This window comes from Apostichopus japonicus, chromosome 2, assembly GCF_037975245.1.
Source record: "Apostichopus japonicus isolate 1M-3 chromosome 2, ASM3797524v1, whole genome shotgun sequence".
NCBI lineage: Eukaryota > Metazoa > Echinodermata > Holothuroidea > Aspidochirotida > Stichopodidae > Apostichopus > Apostichopus japonicus.
Window position 1 is genome coordinate 14,868,317 of NC_092562.1, and position 24,615 is coordinate 14,892,931.

General features: G+C 34.4%; 1 protein-coding gene across 10 annotated transcripts in view; it reads left to right on the forward strand.

The window, feature by feature from the left end:
• LOC139979448 (uncharacterized) overlaps positions 1–24,615 on the forward strand; it is a 266,786-nt gene that overhangs the window by 56,082 nt on the left and 186,089 nt on the right. For all 10 annotated transcript variants that reach the window (XR_011797169.1, XR_011797163.1, XR_011797168.1 and 7 more), the window contains one exon: positions 10,264–10,384. The gene's annotated coding sequence lies outside the window, so the exon portion shown is untranslated. The remainder of the gene's footprint in view (positions 1–10,263; positions 10,385–24,615) is intronic.

Here is a 24,615-nt window from a genome sequence, read left to right on the forward strand (position 1 = left end):
TTATCTATCAGTGACAGGGAGAAGAGAGTTAATTGGGTGGATAAAGGAGAGGGGGAGGTGAGGGGGGAAGGGGGATATGGCAAAGGAAAGGATGGCCTGATCAAGTGCACCTCATCAGAGGTGGATAGATTGTGTAGAGGAGCTTTTAGGAATTATGCAGTTCAAGCTGTAATATTTTAAAGTGTATGAAAAATGGAATCAGATTGAAATGTGTAACAAAATAAATTAGGATTGCAAAGGACTCTCTTTTATAACGCCTATTTTGTCATGATTTTATTTTAAAAGGGTCATTAACTGCAGTCACTGTGGTTTGAGGGATATTATGACAGTGTAAATCACTTTCATAATTACCAAAAATTTAGTAAACAATGAGGTCCCCCTCCAAAAAAATCCTCGATCTGGCCTCTATATTTTCAGAATCGGGTGAGCAATATAATTGAACAATGGTGCCGACTCGTGTACTTGCTATAGCGTACGTAAATTGCAATTTTTAGTTTGTATCTCATTATTTTGGCGACACTTTATTGCCTAAAGATGTTGCTGAAGTTTGCTGCATAATGGATGCACCCTTAAGTACATCTATATCTTTGATCCATTAAAATATTAGCACATCTAAAAACATTCATAAGCCAAAAGACAAAAGCCTTAGCCAACTGTATCTTCCTTTCTGATATTTAATTATTTATGAGTGAACCAGGTAAAAACCATACATTTTATTTGATTTTCTTTCTGGCGGGGGTTTTGGGGCGGGGACGATGTGGAAGCTGCAAGACCCCCAAAAAACAAGATTATAGAGGGAAAATATGGTAGAGGGAGGAAGGAGAGAGGATAAGAAATGTGTTCTAGATGGACCCATACGGTTCTTATCTGGTATATATGTTATTAATACCGTCATAAACATGTGAGATTGTCTGTACAGTATTGCCATTTAGTGACAAATCGTGCATTCTATCAGTACATGGTGGATATAGTTGTTCTGTATCACTTCTTCACTGTGTTGGTTTCTCATGTATGTATGTATTTTAGATCCACCTGCAAGCAGGAACTCGCAAAGAAGCCTCATTGGCTTATTAAAGCCACAAGCTGACCAAAGTCAGTCTCTTAGATTCATATGTAACATCCATGATTATGCATTGTCAACAACTCTGTAACTGGACAACATACATTAATCTAGGAGTGACTCGAACCGGGGACCTTATGATTGAAAGGCACCGGCGTTAACCACTGAGCTAACACTCCACTAATGATAGTTTTGTACCTTCTCATATTAGAGTAAACTATTGCAACTTATTTCGCTGTCTAAGACATTCATTATACCTTCCTTGTGATAAAGAATTTCAACCTTGGCATTGAGTCTAAACTATACCTTTGCACAAATTGTGCATGTTCCTTCTTTCTACCCCCTTGGTATTTTATTCACCCATTCATGAGGTCTCAAATTCCGAATAATTCATTCGTAATCTTTAAGGAACGAGTAGGCGCTATCGTATATGTCAGCCAGGTCCATCTTAATCTGTAAACTAATTAAACTTGGAACTGCAAGCTTAATTGCTAATTCTTACTGAGGCCAGGCGTGTAGGAAGACATACTTCTTTAGGATCTTTAATTTGATTGTCAATTTTGCCTAAACTCCTCGCAGGTCGATTTCTGGCACAACTAATTGTTCCCCAAAGGTAGTAAAATGATGGGCCCCGTTCCTGAAAGTTGGTGGATGAAGGGGAAACCACACTCTATAGAACTGTATACTGACGAGCATAGTTTTTTTACTTTCTCCATGTTACATGCGATTGTTTTTGAGTTTTAAAGCTTCAGAACGGCTCAAGTTTCTTAATCTATATGTGAGATTGCAAGTCTTTTGGGTGATTTCATCAATATTCTGGAATATTTAACATTGAGTTGATTTGTTTTCTAATTAATTTTGTTACTTTTCTCTAAAAAAGATTGACAATTTCAATGATCACTGGCCACATTGCAAAAATGTTGAGTGTCTTATTTTCTTTATATATCATAATAACATAGGAAGATATCAATATCAGATCTGGAATATGAAACTGAAGAGTGAAACTGATGGGTTCTTATATTCCCCTCCCTCCCCCCACTCCCCCCTCCCCCATTCCCCTCTCCCATCCTCTTCTGTATCCCCAAGATTACCCAATTTCATCAATAAGATCTCATTCCTATTTTATATATAGGTATCCTCTCTCCAACTGTGTAATTAAATTTAAAAAAAAATTGCCCTGAATTGTTATATATACAAAAATTGTCCTCTGTTGAAAACTTACAAATAAATTTAATTAAAAACTGCTCTTTGTTACAAAAGCATTCAGATACCTGAAATAATGGTACAGAATGCATTTAAGGATCCATTTTGTTGGAAAGTTTTGAGATAACTTTGTGACTTAGTCTTCTCCAATTAAAAAGTCACATGTCCCAATATCCCTCAAAGTTTTTACCCTCCCCCTCCCCCTCCCCTTCCCCTCCCCCTCCCTCTCCCCCAAGATTAAACCCATTTCCCATCTCCTCTCTTCTGATATCCTGGATGTATAAAGGCATCTAGATGCATGATCAATCACTTCTCAGATTTTTCTTGGCAAAACCTACAGAGTATTTATTTGCATATTAAGGTTGTAATTGATTACACTACAACATTACCTCCTAGGTTTCATGACCAATTGAAGGCTAACGAATAATTAACGAACCTGATTCAATCTTCTACCGTTTTTGTCCCCGGGACACATTTATATAAAGAGTGTATCAAGTAATATGCACTTCTTTAGTCCCCCAGAATCGTGCCAGGAATGAAAGTAACATAACAATGGCAATGTCAAAGGTTACAAATCACTCATGTCATCAGCCGAACCTGAAGCTGAAAACGTCTTTGTGTTTCTTTACAATATTTCAGTCATTTTATAATATTTCAGTCATTTATCCACAGAGGAAAAGAATACATTTATGTACAAAAGAAGATGCATTTTGATGAAATTCTGAATGAAAATAATACAAAACTGTTGGCAAACTGCTTATATACCCACTAAAGAGCCTGTGTAAGAGAATGTGTGAAAGTAAAGAGGGCCTGACATTTCGATCCTAGCAGGATCATCTTCAGAGGCTGAATCAAGCTCTTCAGCCTCTGAAGAAGATCCTGCTAGGATCGAAACATCAGGCCCTCTTACTATTAGTTAATTCTTAATACAGAGAACATTGATGATTGGCACTACAAATGTATCCAGTTTCAAGTATGAATCATCAAGAAGGTTACATTTGCCCAGATGACATCGAAGACTACCCACTGTGATCCAACTCCCTGGAGTAGGTTTAGCCAGTTAAACTAGGGTTACATTCAATCGACCATATCTCGAGTTAGGGAGGAAATAGAGATGGGGTTTTCAACTAGCAGTGTGGCATATTTACTCTTCAATAAAAGTTTGACTTGTTTGCCGTCAGAAAATAATTTTTAATATTTCATATCCCATTTGTATACACCTATCAAATATCTGTTATTTAAATTCCTAGCCCTACTGTGCATGACCCAAAATGTCACATTCAAGTCAAACCACAATACCCTACTTGCTTACCTTAAACTGCATGTCCTATATTTCTGTTTAAAACACACTTGTGAAGTCCAGACTATTTTAATTCTAAAGAGCCTTTCTCAAAACTAAAACAAAAAAAATATTAAAAAATATTAAAAAATGGAAATTTGAATAGGTCATAAATTATTATGACTATTTTGTAATTGAGAGGTTGACCATAAAAGGGTTGGAGTTTAGAAATTAACTGGACAGTCCTATCACCATATGGTCAAATTGGTCAATCATATAAAGACAGTCTGCCGAACCTATATGACTCCTTGAAACAAAGCTTGCAAAATTGCATTAAAGTGGTAATAAAAATTTGATTTACTGCAGTTCTCAAAATGAGCGGTTTATTTTTTTTTTTTTTATGGTTGTTGCTTAAGAAGTGAAAGGCTGGCAGGACAATTGACAGTTTTAAGATTTCATGTCAATAGATGGTAATTAATCAGGATGAAGCCTGTAAAGCTGATGTCAAAATTAAGTCGAGCAGCGAGTCTTAAGAAATATTCACCATGTTGTTGACGTCTGTATTAATGCATATGCGGAGAGACTTGTTATTAGGAACTAATATAGTTGAATACTGAGCCTTACTGTGTGTTGTAGAGATGCCAGTTGTGCATGGTAGATTTGGAAGAAAGAGGTCAGAGGTCAAGACAGTGACCAGAAAGTAGGTCAGTACGGGGGGGGGGGGGGGAAGTGCTTAATTGTTACCAAATTTTGTAAGCTAGGTTGTATTGAGTGTAGAATGGAGATAGGTAGGTATCATCGTTCGCAAATACCCAAACCAGTCAGTTTTTGGGAAAATCAGTACCACTTTTAGTCTTCTCATTATGCGAATGGAAGAAGAAGCAGTTGGCATTTGCCTTGAAATTGAGACAAGCCAACTATCTGAAGCAAAAAGAAAAGAAAAAAAAACATAAACAAATAACTGACATATTTATGCTTTCGGTGCTTATAAATCCTCCAATACCTTTGGAGATATAATTCAATAGATTTCCTGGGAAACAAACAAATAGTTAAAATTTCATATCCTAGTGGATCCTTGATGTCCTATCAATAGACATGTTTATGTCTTTTTAAGTTTGGCATCAAAACCCTGATATATTGTCTCTCAAGGAAACAAGATATTTTTTTAGCTTTATAAAAACAAAATTCTCTTCAAATAGTCTTTGATGAAAAGTGAACAAATTAAATGAGTATTATTATGCATTAAAATTAAATTATTATTACTATGATCCAATTGTCTCTTAACATGAGGATTTATTAAAGGGGCATTCTGATGGCTGATGTTGATTGCTTTAATACAAATGTTTGCAATTTTCTTATGAAAATTGAACACTTTAATGAGTATTATATGCATTAAACTGAAATTATTATTACTATTATTCAATTGTCTCTTAACATGAGGATTTATTAAAGGGGCATTCTGGTGGCTGATGTTGATTGCTTTAAAACAAATGTTTGCAATTTTCTTATGAAAACTGAACAAATTTAATGAGTATTATATGCATTCAAATTAAGTTATGATTATTATTATGATACAATTGTCTCTTAACATGAGGATTTTATTAAAGGGGCATTCTGATGGCTGGAGTTGATTGCTATAAATACAAATATTTACAATTTACTGCATCTTTAAGTCAAAACCACACCCTGATACAGTAGCATTTGGTTCGGCAAATATATGAATGTTTAAAATTTGGTAATATTTTGCATCTGGCAACATCAGAATGAAAGATGTCATCATAACAACTCAGTTGAAAATTTGTTTGATTTTCTTTATAACATTTCGTTCACTCATTCTCAGAAGTATTAATATTTCTACAAAAAAGAGTTGTGTTTTGATGTGAACAAGTTCCAAAAACATATAGAGAACATTTATAGCTAATTGAGCATTCCAACTTTCAAAGATAAGAAGATTATGAAAGCAAAGTAAAGCTTTTGAAGAAACAATTGCAGCTGTTACAACATCACAGATCACCTGATGTGATCCACTGTCAGAAAAATTGGAGGGTGTATCCAGCCAAAATTACATTCATTCAGGCAACCGAGTCCCTTCAGTTAGGGACAAGATTTGAGATTTTTGAAGTTTTCAACAAATGGTGTGGAATACATATTTTTTTCTTATCCTTATAAGTGTCACAATGCCTGCAACTGGAATACCCCTTTAAAATTATTACAAAACTAGTTAACATTGCAATTCACAGAATATAGCCACAAGGCAATTAATAAAATTGTTCTTAAGTGTCAACCCTCAAAATCACTAAGCCAGCATTGCCTTTCAAGACAGTAATAAATGATCTATATATGAAAAGTAGAAAAAGGAGAAGAAGAAAAAAACCATAAAAAAAATAAATATATAAAACAGAAATAAATAAAAACATCTCATTTACCCACTATTTCTGCTAAACCAGATATCTGTCTGCTTTTTTCTTCCTTTCCTTTTTTTATATTTTTTATTACTTTGTTTAAGTTATTTATTTTTGGCCTTTTTATTTCTTTGTCCTCATGTGCTTCTTCATACAGCCGTTGGCAGTTTCCCCTGTTAATGGATTTGTTTTTCTACTAATAATGAGGTTATTGACTCTGAAAATTTCACTTACTTGACGTAACACCAAATAGACAAAATATATTACTCTAGAATAGCTTATGAAACATGCTAGTAAATCTTTTAGAAAAATCAAAAAGACAATTTTTTTTTTTTTTAAACATCTAGTTTTGCTATCAATTTTTGATACTCTCTCTCCGGGCAAGACAATGGTATCAGTATTATGTTTAACTGAAGTTTTTCACAGACCAGAGAAATTAATGTGGAGCAAGCAGTTTCTTCTCCAATAGAAACACCATCAAGTTATGCAGGGTGGTGATAATAAAATATTTATACTAAAATTCAATTTCTTCTACCAAAACAGCTATTATTGTACATCTAGTTTTGCTATCAATTTTTGATACTCTTATCTCAGGGCAAGACAATAGTATTAGTATTATTAGGTCTAACTGAAGTTGACCAGAGAAATAAAAGTAGAACCAACAGCTCTTCTCCAATAGCAACCAAGATACACCTTCAAGTTATGCAGGGTGGTGATAATAAAATATTTATACTAAAATGCAATTCTGTAAAAAAATCAGGAACATAACGCAATTCATAATGGGTCCATAAAATCAACCATTAGTAGTACGTTACATAGGAGATGAATAAGCTAAACATCAGAACTGAAATAAGTTTTAGTGTTTAGTGGTTATAAAATTCATCTCCAAATCTTTTTGGCTTAATATATAACTCATACATTTTGGATTGAAAGAGGCCCTCATGTCATTTTTGACACTGTTGTTACGTCAATTTTGAAAGGGTAGGAGGGAGCTCAGGGGGGAGATGGTTGTATATTTCAGAGAATGGATATGTTAGCTCAGTGGTGTTAGCTCAGTGTTGGCTCAGTGTTAGCTCAGTGGTTAACACCGGTGCTTTCCAATCATAAGGTCCCCAGTTTGAGTCACTCCAAGATTAATGTATGTCGTCCAGTTACAGAGTTGTTGACAATTGACAATTCATAATCATGGACGTTAAATATGAATCTAAGAGACTGACTTCGGTCAGCTTGCGGCTTTGATAAGCCAATGAGGCTTCTTCGCGAGTTCCTATACATACAGTACATATATAGCTTTTAATAGATGTGAAGTTTTGTATTTAGTAATTTTTTCGACATTGTACCTTGCATTTAAGATTTGCACATTCCACATGTATGTATGTATTTTAGATCCTCCTGCAAGCAGGAACATGCATGTTCTTTTTACTTTGATAAAACCACCTGCTTTGCTTTTTCCTTTTTGCTTTAATCGTCGGTTTAATTAACTGTGTAAATTGCAACCGCGGCATTTCCCAGTGGGACAATAAGCTGGTGTGTGGCAATATGCTACATTTTGTAATGACGTTTCCTTCGAGAGTCCTCATGAGAGTGTCTCGACTAAAATCATATTTAAACTAATCTCCATAGTGAGTATGCAGGTCTCTATGTGATAACAGTGACAGAGTTCAAGCATATTTAAGGCATTGGCAGAATGTATTTTTAAAATGTGAATTAAGACAGATCTACGTATTAAAGAGATATTCCAGTACTAGACAATGTAAGAATTTACCTCACATAGAAAAAGATTCCACACTATTAATAGTTGAAAAGACCCATTTCAGTAGATATATATCTTGCTCATAACTAGAGGTAATAGTCAATTAAATGTAACCATATATGTTAGCTATATGTTATCTATATGTTAGTTAGTTATCTATATATGCTAGCTATATGTTAGTTAGTTATCTATATATGCTAGCTATATGTTAGTTAGTTATCTATATATGCTAGCTATATGTTAGTTAGTTATCTATATGCTAGCTATATGTTAGCTATATGTTAGATATTTATCTATGTGCAAGCTATATGTTAGTTATAATTAAACCCACCATTCTTCCAATTAAGGAGTGGGCAATGGTAAGTATATAATATGTGATGTCATCATGGATATTTTTCAAAAGCATTGTCTTTCTTTTAAAATCTTCTTTTCGATTTTTCCTTGAAAATTGATTGATTTGAATTGTTTGCTTTTAAATAGCTGTCAAGGTTCTCTGTGTGTAGACTTTCATCAAAAATGCAACTTTTCTGTAGAAATTGTGATCTTCCTCTATGAATAAATGAGTTAATTAAATACTATATAAATAAAAGCAAAACTATATTCAGCTGAATTGATATTTTTGTTGTTGCCAGATGCATTTTCAAACTACCACCAAATTTGAAAAATTCATATCTTTGCCATACAGAATGGTAAAAACATGTAGTTTGAACCTAAAGATGCTGAAACTTTCCAGCATTTTTTTGTAAAGTAATTAATCAACTTTAGTCACTAAAGTATCCCTTAAATTAATTCAAACTAGCATAGGCCATATAATCACCTCATCAAATTGAAATTCAAAATGGGTACAGTATGTATAATATTCCTGCTATATTTCAACGCAATAAATTAATTTATGATAAAATGACCTGCATTGCTGAATTAATTTCAACAACACTTTATATAAATGATCAAATTTATTCAAATTTTAATTAATGATACTATTTTTATATCAATCAGGTGAGTGTGACTTAATTGTTGTAATTATGATCAATTACTACATATTATTTTAACCACATTTCCTAGTATAAAAGTGTATTGTCAGCCATTTAGAGTATCAAACAAAAGGATATAACATTCACCCTGGATTAGCTACCACCTTTACTTCCTTTGTCCTTTGTTCCATGCATCCAGGCCTTGTACTAAGAGGATGGGGTCTCAGGAGGGTATAGTTGGGCCATGGGGTCAGTTACTGGGCCAGGCAAAATATGGGAATAATGGGTATTGCGAGGGGAAATATGGGTAATGTATTCATTTTCAAAATATGTAAACTTTTGTTGTTAGCTGGTAATAATCTGATACCAAGCTTAGCTACAGTAACCTGCTTATAATATACACCCAGCAGAGATTATTCCAGACAATCCACCCAGTATGCATAATGGTCACCCAAACACAATGGCTACTTAAGTATACAACATGGCTGAGCAAGTATTTCTGGGATGAAAATGAACATGCCTTGGCCAGTAATCATGCTGCCTTACAATTGAATACTTAGAGGAGAAATAAAGTCCTTACAAAAGAGGCAATGTGACATACTTGTTCCTGGTCTGACCGGGTTGCTGCAAGCATCTGGAAAACACAACAATTGGAGGCTTAAAATCAGAGAAACAGTTTAGCCTGTATTGCATAACTATTAAAAGGATACTAAAATCAGGCAAAATTCCTGCACAAAATGTTAAAGATCTTGTGCAATCAGCAGCAGGTGTTGTAGATTATAGTATACTATCTTCAATGGATCAATTGCAAGTTGTGTGACTTATCTTGAAAGTACTATTTTCACTGTTAACTTCACAAAACTGCTGCGGAAGATCTGTATACAAAAGTGTGAATGCTAACTTATTCCCTGTAAGGATCCCATCTTGCCTCTTAGTAGCCCCAGGGTGGGTCCTGCTATATGGTTGTTGGTGCTGACGGGGCCCAGCAGGATGTTTCGAAAGGAAACTGGTGATGGAGGAACTTACACCACCCTTCATCTATCTTCAAAGCTGCGAACAGCCCTCTACTGCAGTAGTTTGAAGATAGTTGTTGGTGTTTTGACATGTAATTAACTTTAAGTAGTTGATCAACAGACCTTCTGATAATTAGTTCTTTTTATTATTTGTTACTTATTATTAGTTTTGAGCGATTAATGAATTTTGCTTCAAACTATAGTAATTAAGGTATGTTTTCTGCATGTCACATGACTGAATTTATTCTTATTCACTATAACTCTTCAATCCTTTTTTCTTTCTTAATTTTTTTTACACTGTTTTTGGTTTAAATTTATTGGTTGTTTTACTCTTTAATTTATGCTATTTTTTGAAAGAGCAGAATACCAATTGATGGTGGAAAGTTATTAGATTAAATAATTGACGTAATTTTGTTTAATTTTTAATTTTACTTTAAATCGTTGATTATAGTGGACATTTTAAATATACACAGTTTTATAACAGGGAACTTTTTTCCATAAAATAACCTTAAAGATCTGAATATTAATACCAAACTATTATCACTGCTTCTAATATTTCATTCTATTTGTTTTTTCCATTAGATCATCTTATGCCATAAAGTGGAACAGCTTTCTTTGTTTCTAACTGGAATAATTCTTTTGGACACAGACATGTTTTCCTGAATTTTCTTTCTATTGCGATTCGTTCCTTCGTTGATATTTGGTGAGTACTCACATTTTGTTGTTAATTTCTTTTTTTTTTTGCGGGATTAGTGATGCCATAAAAGCATTTATATAAAACAAAATATACTAACAAAAAATATGATACATAAGTATCATAATTATCACATAAAACCAGCAATATTTGTAAGAAATTTTACATCAATTTAATGGCTTTTAATAAGTAGAATACATTTGATGATGGTCATTCATTTTGAAAGTTGATGATCTTTGTATTAAGATATTACTCTAACGACCCATTTACGTTAGACTTGGAGAGGCAAGGAATTGGATTCTGCTACAGTGTTAAATTTGTAATGTAAACGCTGTTCGAGGTTGACTTGAGATCGACCTGGTATAGACCCGGGATTGACCAGGGATCAGCGACGATTGTGAGCATAGGGTTTGATTTTGTATTTTTTACTGCAGTGTATTTCCAGTCTAGATATTTAGCATATATGTAAACATAGCATATATATATCTAAACATAACAGAAATAACATAATAAAACAATGTAAATAGAGAATGATAAACGAATATACTAAGCGATAGTTTCTTATATACTATCATTCAAACCTTTCGCAACAACTTTTAATTTATTGTACATATGGCAACTGTGGTTTTTAAATACAATGTGTTTCTCAACACTAAAGATCAAATCTACAGCGCTAATAAAATGAGCGTGGCTGGGATTGATTACCTGCAATTTACATTTGTAAATGAAATATTTAGCATGAAGTAAGAAAAAAATTATGTGCATAGGGTTTGATACCTGGTGGGGGTGGGGGTGGATGAGTCTAATGTTAACACGTGGTAGGGGGTGGGTTGTTGTTGTTCGAAATCAAAATGCTGAACACCAATCCTGGGGTCTCATCTTTAATGTAACTGCCGGCGGCCTAAAAACTTCAAAGAAAACTATCCATATGTTGAATGAGATATGTGAACATAAATTCTGACATATTCATTTATAAAACAAAATTGGAGCAAACTTATTCCATAATCAACTCTACCTTTCTGAATAATCTTTTTCAAAGTATCAAGCTTTTAAAGAAGCACCTTCTTTTCAAGACTCAGTTAAAGTTTGAAATTTACTGTGAATGTAAAATTGAGTCATTTAAGTCATTTAAAGATTTATTCTCTGGTGGTTCCTGGTTGGACGACCAGGTTTTCACCTCCGAATAGCCGCAAATTTGGTTGTCCGACACACATATCAAAAACAAAAAAAAAATGATCGATATTTGTATCCAGTAGGAGAGATGTGTTTTTAAAGTTTGGTGAGTAGAACACCAGCCTTGGTCCAGTAAAACTCCACTTTGGGTGGATCATAGGTGGATCATAGGTGGATCATAAGTGGATCATAAGTGGATCATGGGTTCTACAGGAGGGTTATTGCAATTTATCAATTGTTGGGGATATATTTATGTTTAGAATGCAATATGAATTTGATATAAACAATTAGTCGTCCACCAGACGACCGCCAAAGCTGGTTTTGGTTGTCTGAACCGAGCTTTGGACGTCTCAGACAACTGGACAATGTTTTGCCCTAGCTGATATATGTATCATTGCTCCACTGACAAATATCCCCTTTCCCTTCCCATAAGCACACTCAACTAAACCCATCCTATAACCTATATTACAGCCCTGTACACTTTCGCCCTGCTTGGAGTCTTTTTCCAAGAAGCATTAAAGTTATAAGACCTGCGAGAAAGTGATTCCCGTGAAAATTGGCTCCCTCTAGGTATTAAACTTCGATGCCCAACCTGTGCCCTTTAGAATTCTTGACTATACCATCATTTCTAGATCTAGTGAAAAAAGTCCTTGAGCCAGTGGCATCGAAGATGCAAACTCTGCATTTAGTTTTTAATATGCTAAGTCAGTAAAGGTGTTGTTATGTGTCAGATGGACCTGATCAATGATGTACAACATCCCTCCCATGGATCTCCAAACTCATTTCCCCGGAGGGAAATGTGGCCTACCATCTTCAGTCAGACTTAAGTTCGTAGAGAGAGGATAACTTTACAGACGCTGAATTTTAAGCAGTTATAAGAACCAACCCAGAAAGCGTTTCATTACGTAGAAGGTCGAAACTTTCTCCAGCCTCTCTTTCTATCTGCCTGATTGTATTTTCATGTATCCGAGAGGGCCCCCATGACTGATATTGGCTGACATGCAAACGATTCAACTATTCCGTTATGCACAACTTGCGAGAGACAGGACCCGGAGAGACAGAGTTTATCGTAGGTTAATGGAGGTCACTCGGTCGTTAACCAACACGACACTTGTCTGAGGCAGTCGCATAAAGTGCCCCCTCAACTTGAAAATAAATTGGAATGACTGGTGCCAATTTCCCCCTCCCCCCTCATTCCGTCGTTTTCGCGAGTCTTCGCCTCGTCGTAAACATGCCGTAGTCTTGTCAGATGACACATGGGAGCCGTCTAGGGACACTCAAATGTTAGCAACACATCCCCCATTATCATCCAAATTACCTTACAGATGCAATTTACAATGCCTTGAAAAACTGGATTACATTTTTTTTTCCTCAAGAGATTGTTCGTCCTCGTTGCACAAAAACCTCCACATGCGTCTTTTTTACAGCCAATTTCATTTCTTAATTTTCGCTTGAGGGGAATAAATGACGGAGAAAGCAGAGGAGAATCACTGCCGAACGATCAGTTTGGAAAGTTCTCTTTTCTCTTGAAAGAATCAGACGAATTGGTCTCAGGTATCAGCTTCAAGCTGATCGTAGGAGCCAGTTACAGAGCGTTTGCATCCCAGAGGAGCATGGGCCTTTGCAGATATCATACTGTCTGCTCGTTGCCATGGAAATAGAAAATGGTCGCTTTCATCCGATAGAACAAAATTCATTTTCTTTCGGTATCCGCCGTAGCCAGTTATTGCCGTAGGACTCACGAAAAATGCCGCAGTAGAATTCTTTCCTTTCGAGGGTTGTCTACAACAACACTCGATAGCAAGAATTCATTGTTGTGTGGTTGGATTATAAGCTAGTCATTTTAGGATCATACACTTACGGAAAATGAAGTAAAATAACTTGCCACAAGCATTCTTGATATTCTAAAGCTGCAATTTCATGCTTGGTTGTACTACAGTAAATATGTCTCAGACCGACAAACCATGTGGTGTCCGAAACAAATGATTTGTTTCAGTCTGACAAAGTCATATGGTATCCGTAGCATAAATGATTTGTCTCAGTCTGACAAAGTCGTGGTATCCATAACATAAATGATTTGTCTCAGTCCAACAAAGTCATGTGGTATCTGTAATAACATAAATTATTTGTCTCAGTCCAACAAAGTCATTTGGTATCTGTAACAGAAATGATTTGTCTCAGTCTGACAAAGTCATGTGGTATCTGTAATAACATAAATGATTTGTCTCAGTCCAACAAAGTCATGTGGTATTTGTAATAACATAAATGATTTGTCTCAGTCTGACAAAGTCATGTGGTATCTGTAATAACATAAATGATTTGTCTCAGTCTGACAAAGTCATGTGGTATCTGTAATGACATAAATGATTTGTCTCAATCCAACAAAGTCATATGGTATCCATAACATAAATGATTTGTCTCAGTCTGACAAAGTCATGTGGTATCTGTAATAACATAAATGATTTGTATCAGTCTGACAAAGTCATGTGGTATCTGTAATAACATAAATGATTTGTATCAGTCTGACAAAGTCATGTGGTATCTGTAATAACATAAATGATTTGTCTCAGTCTGACAAAGTCATGTGGTATCTGTAATAACATAAATGATTTGTCTCAATCCAACAAAGTCATGTGGTATCTGTAATAACATAAATGATTTGTCTCAGTCCAACAAAGTCATGTGGTATCTGTAATAACATAAATGATTTGTCTCAATCCAACAAAGTCATATGGTATCCATAACATAAATGATTTGTCTCAGTCTGACAAAGTCATATGGTATCCATAACATAAATGATTTGTATCAGTCTGACAAAGTCATGTGGTATCTGTAATAACATAAATGATTTGTCTCAGTCTGACAAAGTCATGTGGTATCTGTAATAACATAAATGATTTGTCTCAGTCCAACAAAGTCATGTGGTATCTGTAATAACATAAATGATTTGTCTCAGTCCGACAAAGTCATGTGGTATCTGTAATAACATAAATGATTTGTCTCAGTCCAACAAAGTCATGTGGTATCTGTAATAACATAAATGATTTGTCTCAATCCAACAAAGTCATATGGTATCCATAACATAAATGATTTGTCTCAGTCTGACAAAGTCATATGGTATCCATAACATAAATGATTTGTCTCAGTCCAACAAAGTCATGTGGTATCTGTAATAACATAAATGATTTGTCTCAGTCCGACAAAGTCATGTGGTATCTGTAATAACATAAATGATTTGTATCAGTCCAACAAAGTCATGTGGTATCTGTAATAACATAAATGATTTGTCTCAGTCCGACAAAGTCATGTGGTATCTGTAATAACATAAATGATTTGTCTCAGTCTGACAAAGTCATGTGGTATCTGTAATAACATAAATGATTTGTCTCAGTCTGACAAAGTCATGTGGTATCTGTAATGACATAAATGATTTGTCTCAATCCAACAAAGTCATGTGGTATCCATAACATAAATGATTTGTCTCAATCCAACAAAGTCATATGGTATCCATAACATAAATGATTTGTCTCAGTCTGACAAAGTCATGTGGTATCTGTAATAACATAAATGATTTGTATCAGTCTGACAAAGTCATGTGGTATCTGTAATAACATAAATGATTTGTCTCAGTCTGACAAAGTCATGTGGTATCTGTAATAACATAAATGATTTGTATCAGTCTGACAAAGTCATGTGGTATCTGTAATAACATAAATGATTTGTCTCAGTCTGACAAAGTCATGTGGTATCTGTAATAACATAAATGATTTGTCTCAGTCTGACAAAGTCATGTGGTATCTGTAATAACATAAATGATTTGTCTCAGTCCAACAAAGTCATGTGGTATCTGTAATAACATAAATGATTTGTCTCAGTCCAACAAAGTCATGTGGTATCTGTAATAACATAAATGATTTGTCTCAGTCTGACAAAGTCATGTGGTATCTGTAATAACATAAATGATTTGTCTCAGTCCAACAAAGTCATGTGGTATCTGTAATAACATAAATGATTTGTCTCAATTCAACAAAGTCATATGGTATCCATAACATAAATGATTTGTCTCAGTCTGACAAAGTCATATGGTATCCATAACATAAATGATTTGTCTCAGTCCAACAAAGTCATGTGGTATCTGTAATAACATAAATGATTTGTCTCAGTCTGACAAAGTCATGTGGTATCTGTAATAACATAAATGATTTGTCTCAGTCCAACAAAGTCATGTGGTATCTGTAATAACATAAATGATTTGTCTCAGTCCGACAAAGTCATGTGGTATCTGTAATAACATAAATGATTTGTCTCAGTCCGACAAAGTCATGTGGTATCTGTAATAACATAAATGATTTGTCTCAATCCAACAAAGTCATATGGTATCCATAACATAAATGATTTGTCTCAGTCTGACAAAGTCATATGGTATCCATAACATAAATGATTTGTCTCAGTCCAACAAAGTCATGTGGTATCTGTAATAACATAAATGATTTGTCTCAGTCTGACAAAGTCATGTGGTATCTGTTATAACATAAATGATTTGTCTCAGTCCAACAAAGTCATGTGGTATCTGTAATAACATAAATGATTTGTCTCAGTCCGACAAAGTCATGTGGTATCTGTAATAACATAAATGATTTGTCTCAGTCTGACAAAGTCATGTGGTATCTGTAATAACATAAATGATTTGTCTCAGTCTGACAAAGTCATGTGGTATCTGTAATAACATAAATGATTTGTCTCAATCCAACAAAGTCATATGGTATCTGTAATAACATAAATGATTTGTCTCAGTCCGACAAAGTCATGTGGTATCTGTAATAACATAAATGATTTGTCTCAGTCTGACAAAGTCATGTGGTATCTTTAATAACATAAATGATTTGTCTCAATCCAACAAAGTCATGTTGTATCCGTAACATAAATTATTTGTCTCAGTCCTACAAAGTCATGTGGTATCTGTAATAACATAAATGATTTGTCTCAGTCTGACAAAGTCATGTGGTATCTGTAATAACATAAATGATTTGTCTCAGTCCAACAAAGTCATGTTGTATCCGTAACATAAATGATTTGTCTCAATCCTACAAAGTCATGTGGTATCCATAACATGAATAGTTACCCTGCTTTCTAAATATATTTGGTAACCATTTGGCTGGGTCGCAAGTTATTAACTGTTTAGACATTTGTTCCAAAAGTGAGGTCTTGTGTTCATTCTGGGCTCGGTAACATAACTTTCCTGCATGATATGTATTAATGTTAAATAACTTGAATAACTATAATGTGGAGCATCCAATGCTTATTTATCTCATAGATTTTAGATTTCTGGGAATATACACTTATGTGTAAATATCTCATAGGTTTGGTCACAAGATAACCCGCCCCCCTTCTATCCCCCCACACTAAACACACCTCCCAGTTCAAACAACAGAGCATGCTCTCAAACTATTCTTACTCACAAAAAGAGAACCAAAAGGTATCTTTTATCAACATTTATCCACAAAATGTGGTTTTGCTTCAACACAATAATTCTTAAACTTAGATGAACCCCTTAAATTCTATCATTTGTGTTTATCTGGGCGTGCCTGAATACATGATTAATTCATTATAATGGCACAATTTATTAAGAGGAAGGGGCAATGCCCTCTCTCTCATCAATCCTTTTTTTGAATCCTTCCTTCTAGTTGTATAATTAATATTTCTTTCCAATTTGAAATTTTCTTCTCAAGTTTTCATCAATCTTTGTCATTTTTGAAACAGTATAAAGTTATTATATTGAATGTAAAGTCTTGAATTTTACTCTTGCAAAAGATATTAAACAGAGACACAGATTTGTGCAAATTTAAAATTTATCGTGAAGAAAATTAAATTAACACCAATCTGACTGTCTCTGTCTTCATTCTCTGCTTTGACAATGAATTTGAGGTAAGCTGAGAATGCTAACATAACATTATCTATGTCAGTTTTATGTGAAACTGTCGTCTATTGAGTGTTAATTTCCGATGGCCTGTGAGAAGAGTTTCCAAAACACTTTAGATGCCTCTCTCACAATCTCATGATATCTGGAGCAATATTTTTTATTCAACCATGATTTAACTGAAACAATGAGTACATTGATTGACGAATAGGATAACTATTATATAAACATGTGTTGTTTGTATCCATAGAACAGGTCTGCCTTGCGATTGGATATTTCAACATGAGGGATAATTAATTTACATACAGTGGAAAGTTCTACCATCCGTTTTAGTTATCATGTAAAGTAAAATGTCCGTTTTGTTCGTCAAAGGGAATTGGTACATTTATTAAGTGTTGCAGCCCAGGGATTGTATACAGAATTCTGCTGTGGCTGGTAAAATCAGTGCCCCCTATTTACTATTTATACAAATGGTGTTGCAGTTTCACCAGCACTACCCCCCTCCCCCTTTGTTCTCCTTTTCTTCCCTTCATTTTATAAAGTAAGTTTAGTGAGTTGTGTACGTCACTGTGGAGTCTAAACACGGATTAACCTTTAACCCATACTCCATCGACATATATATATGTTTGTTGAGTGGCAGAAGCGCTTTCTCAATAACTACTTAAATCGTCTTGTTTTATTGATAGTCACATACAGGAAATTGTTTACTCTGGAAGAATTAGCAGAGAAATTCATCCTCACCACATTTGCAGCTTCGTTATTTACGTAGTTTCGACCCCAAAAATAAAAGTGCTTCTCGATGAAGTGATGGCAGAGAGAGAAAATTGTATCCTTGAAAAGTACTTTCATCCCAGTCCCAGATCGATTTGGCCAGTCTTGACCTAGATTATATTGTTATTTTTATCTGACATTAAAAACAGAAAGGATGAAAAAAAAAGAAGAAGAAAATGTGCATCTATTGAAAAGATTGCTCTATCCTCGCTGTCAATGTCTAGGATGTTGGGGAGAAGTGGAACATATCCTACTTTTTCTTGTGAATGTTATTAAAAGTTGTGAGTTTAGGCACAAACTTTGCATCATTTTGCTCAAAGACGATATAATACAGGCCTTAGAAGCCAGACTGAGAATTTGAGGGGGTGGGGAGGGAGAGGGAGCATAAATGTTGGCTGATATCAATCTTGGGAAGGGATCTTGGGGAGGGATCAAGGGAGGGGTGTCACTCGGGTATAAGGGGGCTTAGATCATTGATGCTGTCATTTTCATCACTTAACTACATTTGTGTAGTACAGCTCATGTGTCAGCAAAGATCAAACTCCCTAAATCATGTAAACCTGAATAACTTAAAATGTCTACCTTCAGGTACACTTGATGCTTGGTATGAAGATCCAGATTAGTGAGTACAAGAATGTTATCATTTGATGGTTATTGAGGTCAACAGAAGTCAAAGTCTGAAAACCATGCAAAAATGGAGAAAATAGGAACATTACATACAGCCATCTAAAGAACAGCATGAATGAACTTAATATTTTTATTTTACGTCCACATTGTGGCAAGGATCTTGCATATCACTTGATTAGTGAGTACACTGGTCAACAATTAAAATGTTGTGTGCAGTGTTACCATAGAAATGTTCTCTTATAAAAGGAGGCAAGGAATCTCAAACCAATTTGGCTTTCTGGTTATAATAGAAAACCAAAAGATACAGTGGTAAGCTGGTCTCTTTAAAATCGTCCCACAATAACGTGTGCCAGTTTTTCTGTCAAGACAACACTTAACCCTGTTGTGTTTCCAAGAGAAAGCTTCGTCTTGACTAGATAGAGGCATTTAAGATGCGACACCCCTCCAGCCATTGAGGCTTGAAAATAAATATGTGTGCCATCTGATTGTTTTGAATTCTTGTTGAAAATATGTACTGTATTTTACTTATTATTGTCTTGAGTGTTTAAAATACAGTTAAAAATTTTTTTGAAACGCAATTAAAAGACTACTTCATCAACATCTCGTAGTGTGAGTGTTAGAGTATAGACATGTATGTGCTTGTAGATACTCCACAAGATAAAAGGGACGCTGTGTAGATCCTGAAAACAAAGTCACATTCTGATCGACGACAACCACGACAGTGGGGAAAGTTGATGCGCACATCAAAAGTAATGAAAAGTGAAAAGAAACCATGATTGCACTAACATGTCAACCCACCGCTATCAGTGTATGATGTACTGCTTAGTTCTGGTGCTACTTTTATACAATAAACTTCTAGTTGTGGTTGATTGTTCACTGGTCACCATCAATAAACCTGACGACAATCACCACCTCACCACACACTCGTTGACGACGACAACGTTAAGTTTTGTGATACTTTTGTTTGGTGGTAACCTGGTCATGTGATGATGTGATCTGAAGTAAGCGGAATGCAGGAACCACAGACGTGGTGGGGGAGGAGATGCAGACTAGCTGGGGGTAAGGGGGGGGCAGGGGATGTAGTGGGCTAACACTTGACAAGTTATCCATTTCTGAATTAAGAAATGTCTGATTCTTGTCGATGATAATTCTGAGTACAGAGTTTCCCTCCTTTGATCTGTAATGGGAGTACGAGTATCCTGTTCAGGAAAGCCCATGGGAGTTATTTTTCTCAGGGAGTTTTGAGATCAAATATGTTACATCTCCCACCGACCCCCCCATAGGCTATGTACCATTCCGACCCCTCCCGTCGCCTCTCCACCCCCCATTGCCCCAGATTCAATCCTCTTCTGGTGGCAGCATAGCCAGCTGTTGAGCAATCACGAGTAACATCAGTACAGGTGTAGTGCAGTTGTTTACTATGATGCAGACTACAACAAACTTGTTGTTTGTGATGTTGATTTGCAGTTCAAATCTTCTGAGCTATAGTGTCACGATGGTATATCGCTTCTTATTCAAATCAGTCATGAAATTGTCAAGGCTGAAAATGACATGTATCTATTCAGATGTCTTCAGATTTAAGCTGTTTTGATGAGGCCATTACTGTTGATGAGTAATATACTACTAAGCTGTTATGATGGAGTCATGACTATAGTGAGTAGTACAGACTACTACAGCTCACATGCAGTAAGATAATGTATATAACTGACATATATATCGCAAATAACACAGAAAGATTGATAGATTTTAAAAACAAGGCAGTCTACAATTTAGGAAAATTCAATCTGCCACTGACCAATCCGATGAGATTTTGATGTTTCTTGGCAAACAGAAAAAAAAAGAAATCTACATAATCTGTGAGTTAAAATGGACTATTTCAATGATAAAAAAAACTAATTTCATCATTTGATGAATTTTAACAGTTATATAAATAGTTTATGAAATAGTCAATCTGCTAACTAGTGACCAATTCTTATTAGTTTGTTTTCTCATATCATGAGCCAGCTGAAAAAGAAAATGTCATATTTATCAGCCAGTCATTGTGGTCAGTATTTATACTTGAAATCTGATCTTTATCCATAATTTAGATGATATGACATCATAGATTACATCACTCTATATACATTCCAGTCACTGGGAAGTTAGAATTACCAATCTGTATTGTGTGAAGAGTGATGGAAGATATTAGTGTTTCAGTAAATGTTTTTTTATATATATATATTTTGCGTGCGTGCTTATAGGAACGCTTTTTAGTATTTCACGTGACAGTTATAATAGAGAATATTATGTGCTGTTGTAAAGTTACCATTACTTTTTACATAATTTCTGCGTGCGTGCCTTCAGGAATGCTTTTAAGTATTTTCACATGACAGTTATAATGCAAAATTTTATGTTATTATACTGTTACCGTTTCTTTCTATATATATAATGGTTTCCCTTTTTCTATTCAGTTCCTTCTACATATATATATATATATATATATATATATATATATATATATATATATATATAAATCGTAAATTTTCTTGGAATGTAGCCATCCCAGTTTAGATATTTAAGATAAACCTGCCCTAGTTCTTGAACCTTGTTTCTGTGACCTACTTGAGAGAAGAAATACCTAAATATTCATGCTATATCTACGTCAATAATGAATTCTGCAAATGATGTAAAGTAACACTGTCAGGAAATGCTAACTTAATCCAATCCTTTGATATATTAAAATTTGGTTTTACCTAAGATCTGTTTACTGGAGGTGATAACCAATTATTAACATGATTTTAAGGGCTGCTCTGGTAAAGCCTATTTATCATTTTTCCAGACAGATATTTTTTTTAAAACAGATTATTTGTTGTGTTAAAGCAAGTTATTGAAAACAAGATTGGAAAATTTCATCCAACTATTTTAATTGAATGCATACATTTTAACTGTGAGTAAATAATTGAATGACGTGATTCTACAGTATATCAAAATATCCTCGTCTGGAAACTCTCATGTTTAATTAGTGTAATACTAATTAAGTGGAAGCAAATGTTGCTTGCTATAAATGCAAAAACCCAACAATTTGGAAATGTTGTCAGAGTTGCTATAAAATTGTCTTCATTATTTGGAAGTGAAACAGGATTGAAAATCCTGTTAATGAATTCCATTGTGTCAGCTATATTTTAGTATCAATACAACATCAAAGATTTATCTAGACCAGAAGAAAAATGTAGAGCTCTTTATTTATTTAAGGATTGACTCAATTATTACTAGACAACATTACATTGTCCTTGAGCAAAACCAGTAATTGATTTCTTAAAGTAATATGTATTCTCAGGTGTACCTTTCATTACACATTAATTCAATTATACGACAAACTTGTTTTGCTGTTCAGAATATCTTTAAGAACATTTCATGGCCCACAACCGAGGGGGCATGGAGGGAAGGAAGAAAAGGAACATGGGACCTAAATTATTATCACAACAATGGTTTTACATGGAATGGTACAATCACAGACCTGTGTAATTTCAACACAAGTCAATTTTGGTCTGACACCTCTAAGTCCCCTATTCCCCCCCCCACCCTTCCCCCTTACCTCCCAATCTCAATCCTGCCTCAGTTTCTTGCATTTCTCCTTTGAGATTTACTGGCGTTTCCATTCTCAATTATTAAAGGTAAAGATAAGGTTGTACCTAGAAATATAATCTGTCACTTTAGTTCACCAACCGCACCTCTCAGTAATTAGTACGTATTGTATGGTTTTGTAAATGAAACAATTAAACCAACACATTTAATTGTGTGTCACAAAATTTTCCTGTTAAAGAATAAAACAGTTAATAAGTTACTCATTAGGAGCAACCAGGAAAATGTCACTATAACCTGTTTATATTAGTTTACTAAGCTCTTTTCTTATCAGTCTCAATACTCTTATTGCATTTTCCCATCAACCTATAGCATATAATACTTGGTTATATTAATAAGCCATAAACAAGGAATATCAAATCGTGTATATATATGTATCACATGGATTAATTGGACAGAAGTTATGACCCAACCCAAGACATAATTTTAAGCTAATTAGGCCTACTGTAGATTTTCAAAGGGAATATACAGTAAAACTCTCCTACATAGAACCAGTATCAAATATTTTAAGGATTTATTTGAACTACCCAGACCAACAGAAAATTCAAAGTTCGGATTATGAACTTTGGTTTAATGAATTAATGTATTATCGTTAACATTTTTATCAAGTCTAAAGCAACTTTTTGCATTTATAGTCAGAGCAAAGTTTCACCAAATCTGCAGAGAATTTCTCGAAATGAGATTGTAATTTATCACACTATTACACCTTTGTAGATTTATTTCACAGACTGTTTGTTAATTAGCAATTAATTCATTATTCCATTAGGTTCTCATTACTTTAGCATCCAGATGTTTTCACTTATCAGAGTATCAAATAGTCACATGCATGGAAAGAGCAAATTGAAAAAATTCCAATATTGTTGGCTTCAACATTTATACTATTTGATATGAAATTTGATAAGACAAGCTAATGAAACATATCGTCAAGGGATTTCAGTTCGTAGAACTGAATCCACGCTACGGAAACCACTTTTAAAGATTACATTTTCCAAACACATCCTAAACATTTGAAAGCTGGGAATATATATTTGATACAAGTCAATTCCTACTGTATCCAAGTTTGCTATTTTCTTCGAACAAATACAACAGAGATTTATCATTTTGCAATTCACATGTCTTTTACTGTGAAATGCAAGCATTTATCAGGGGCCTCAAAATTCAGGCTCTTTTTAACTAGCTACTTGCCAGTGGATTTTATAAAAAATAATAATATCTCTAAAGTTATTGATTCTCATTTTATGAGAGAAGGTTAATTCAAAGTTCATTTTCTTAACAAAATATCCTCAGAACAGTCTGATGAAGAATTTTATTTTCTGATTACTGGAATCATGTTATCTAATGAAAAAACAACTGGACTACCTTCATAACACCTCTGCAGTACCGCTGTATAATTTTGACAACGTACAAATATATATATATATATATTTACTTCGTTCTCCACTTACCTGTCTCCCCACAACCTAAGCACCGCATTCTACCATGTCTAGTATGCCCTGGTAATCTTTTAACACTGTACACCCTCACTGACCCTAGTGACCTCCTTCATTTTTCTACCACCAAAGTGTCTCATAGTGTTTTCGGATTGGGAAAAATATACATATACATATATATATATATATATATATATATATTTATATATATATGCAGACTATACCATACCTCCACTCTTTCCTTGTTGCCAGCCAGTATTGTGCATAGATTTAAGGCAAATGAAATATTCATGATGAAAGAATAAGAAATTGTTATTTCACGGCAGAATTTTTCTGGTTTGTCGTCACTACTGACATTTCTGAATGATTAAAGATCACATCTTAGGGTTGTATCAAGGACTGATCCCTACTTTATCCTGAAGCTTCAAATGTTTGTAAATTAGCAATTTTATAAAACAAGTCATGGAATTGGATAGAAAGTCAAATGGAAGTTAAATTTTTAGAATTATTTTATAACATGAAATGTTTGGAAAAATGATGGTGTACAACTGTTGTTATAATATAGATATTCATAGGTGAAAAGATGAATATGCCTCCTATTCATGTGTGTGAGATATACAGGTTGCTAGTAATGTTTGCCAAGCATTTTAAATGGTTTAAGAATGTAAAGATTTAATTTTAAATGGTGTAAGAGTATCACA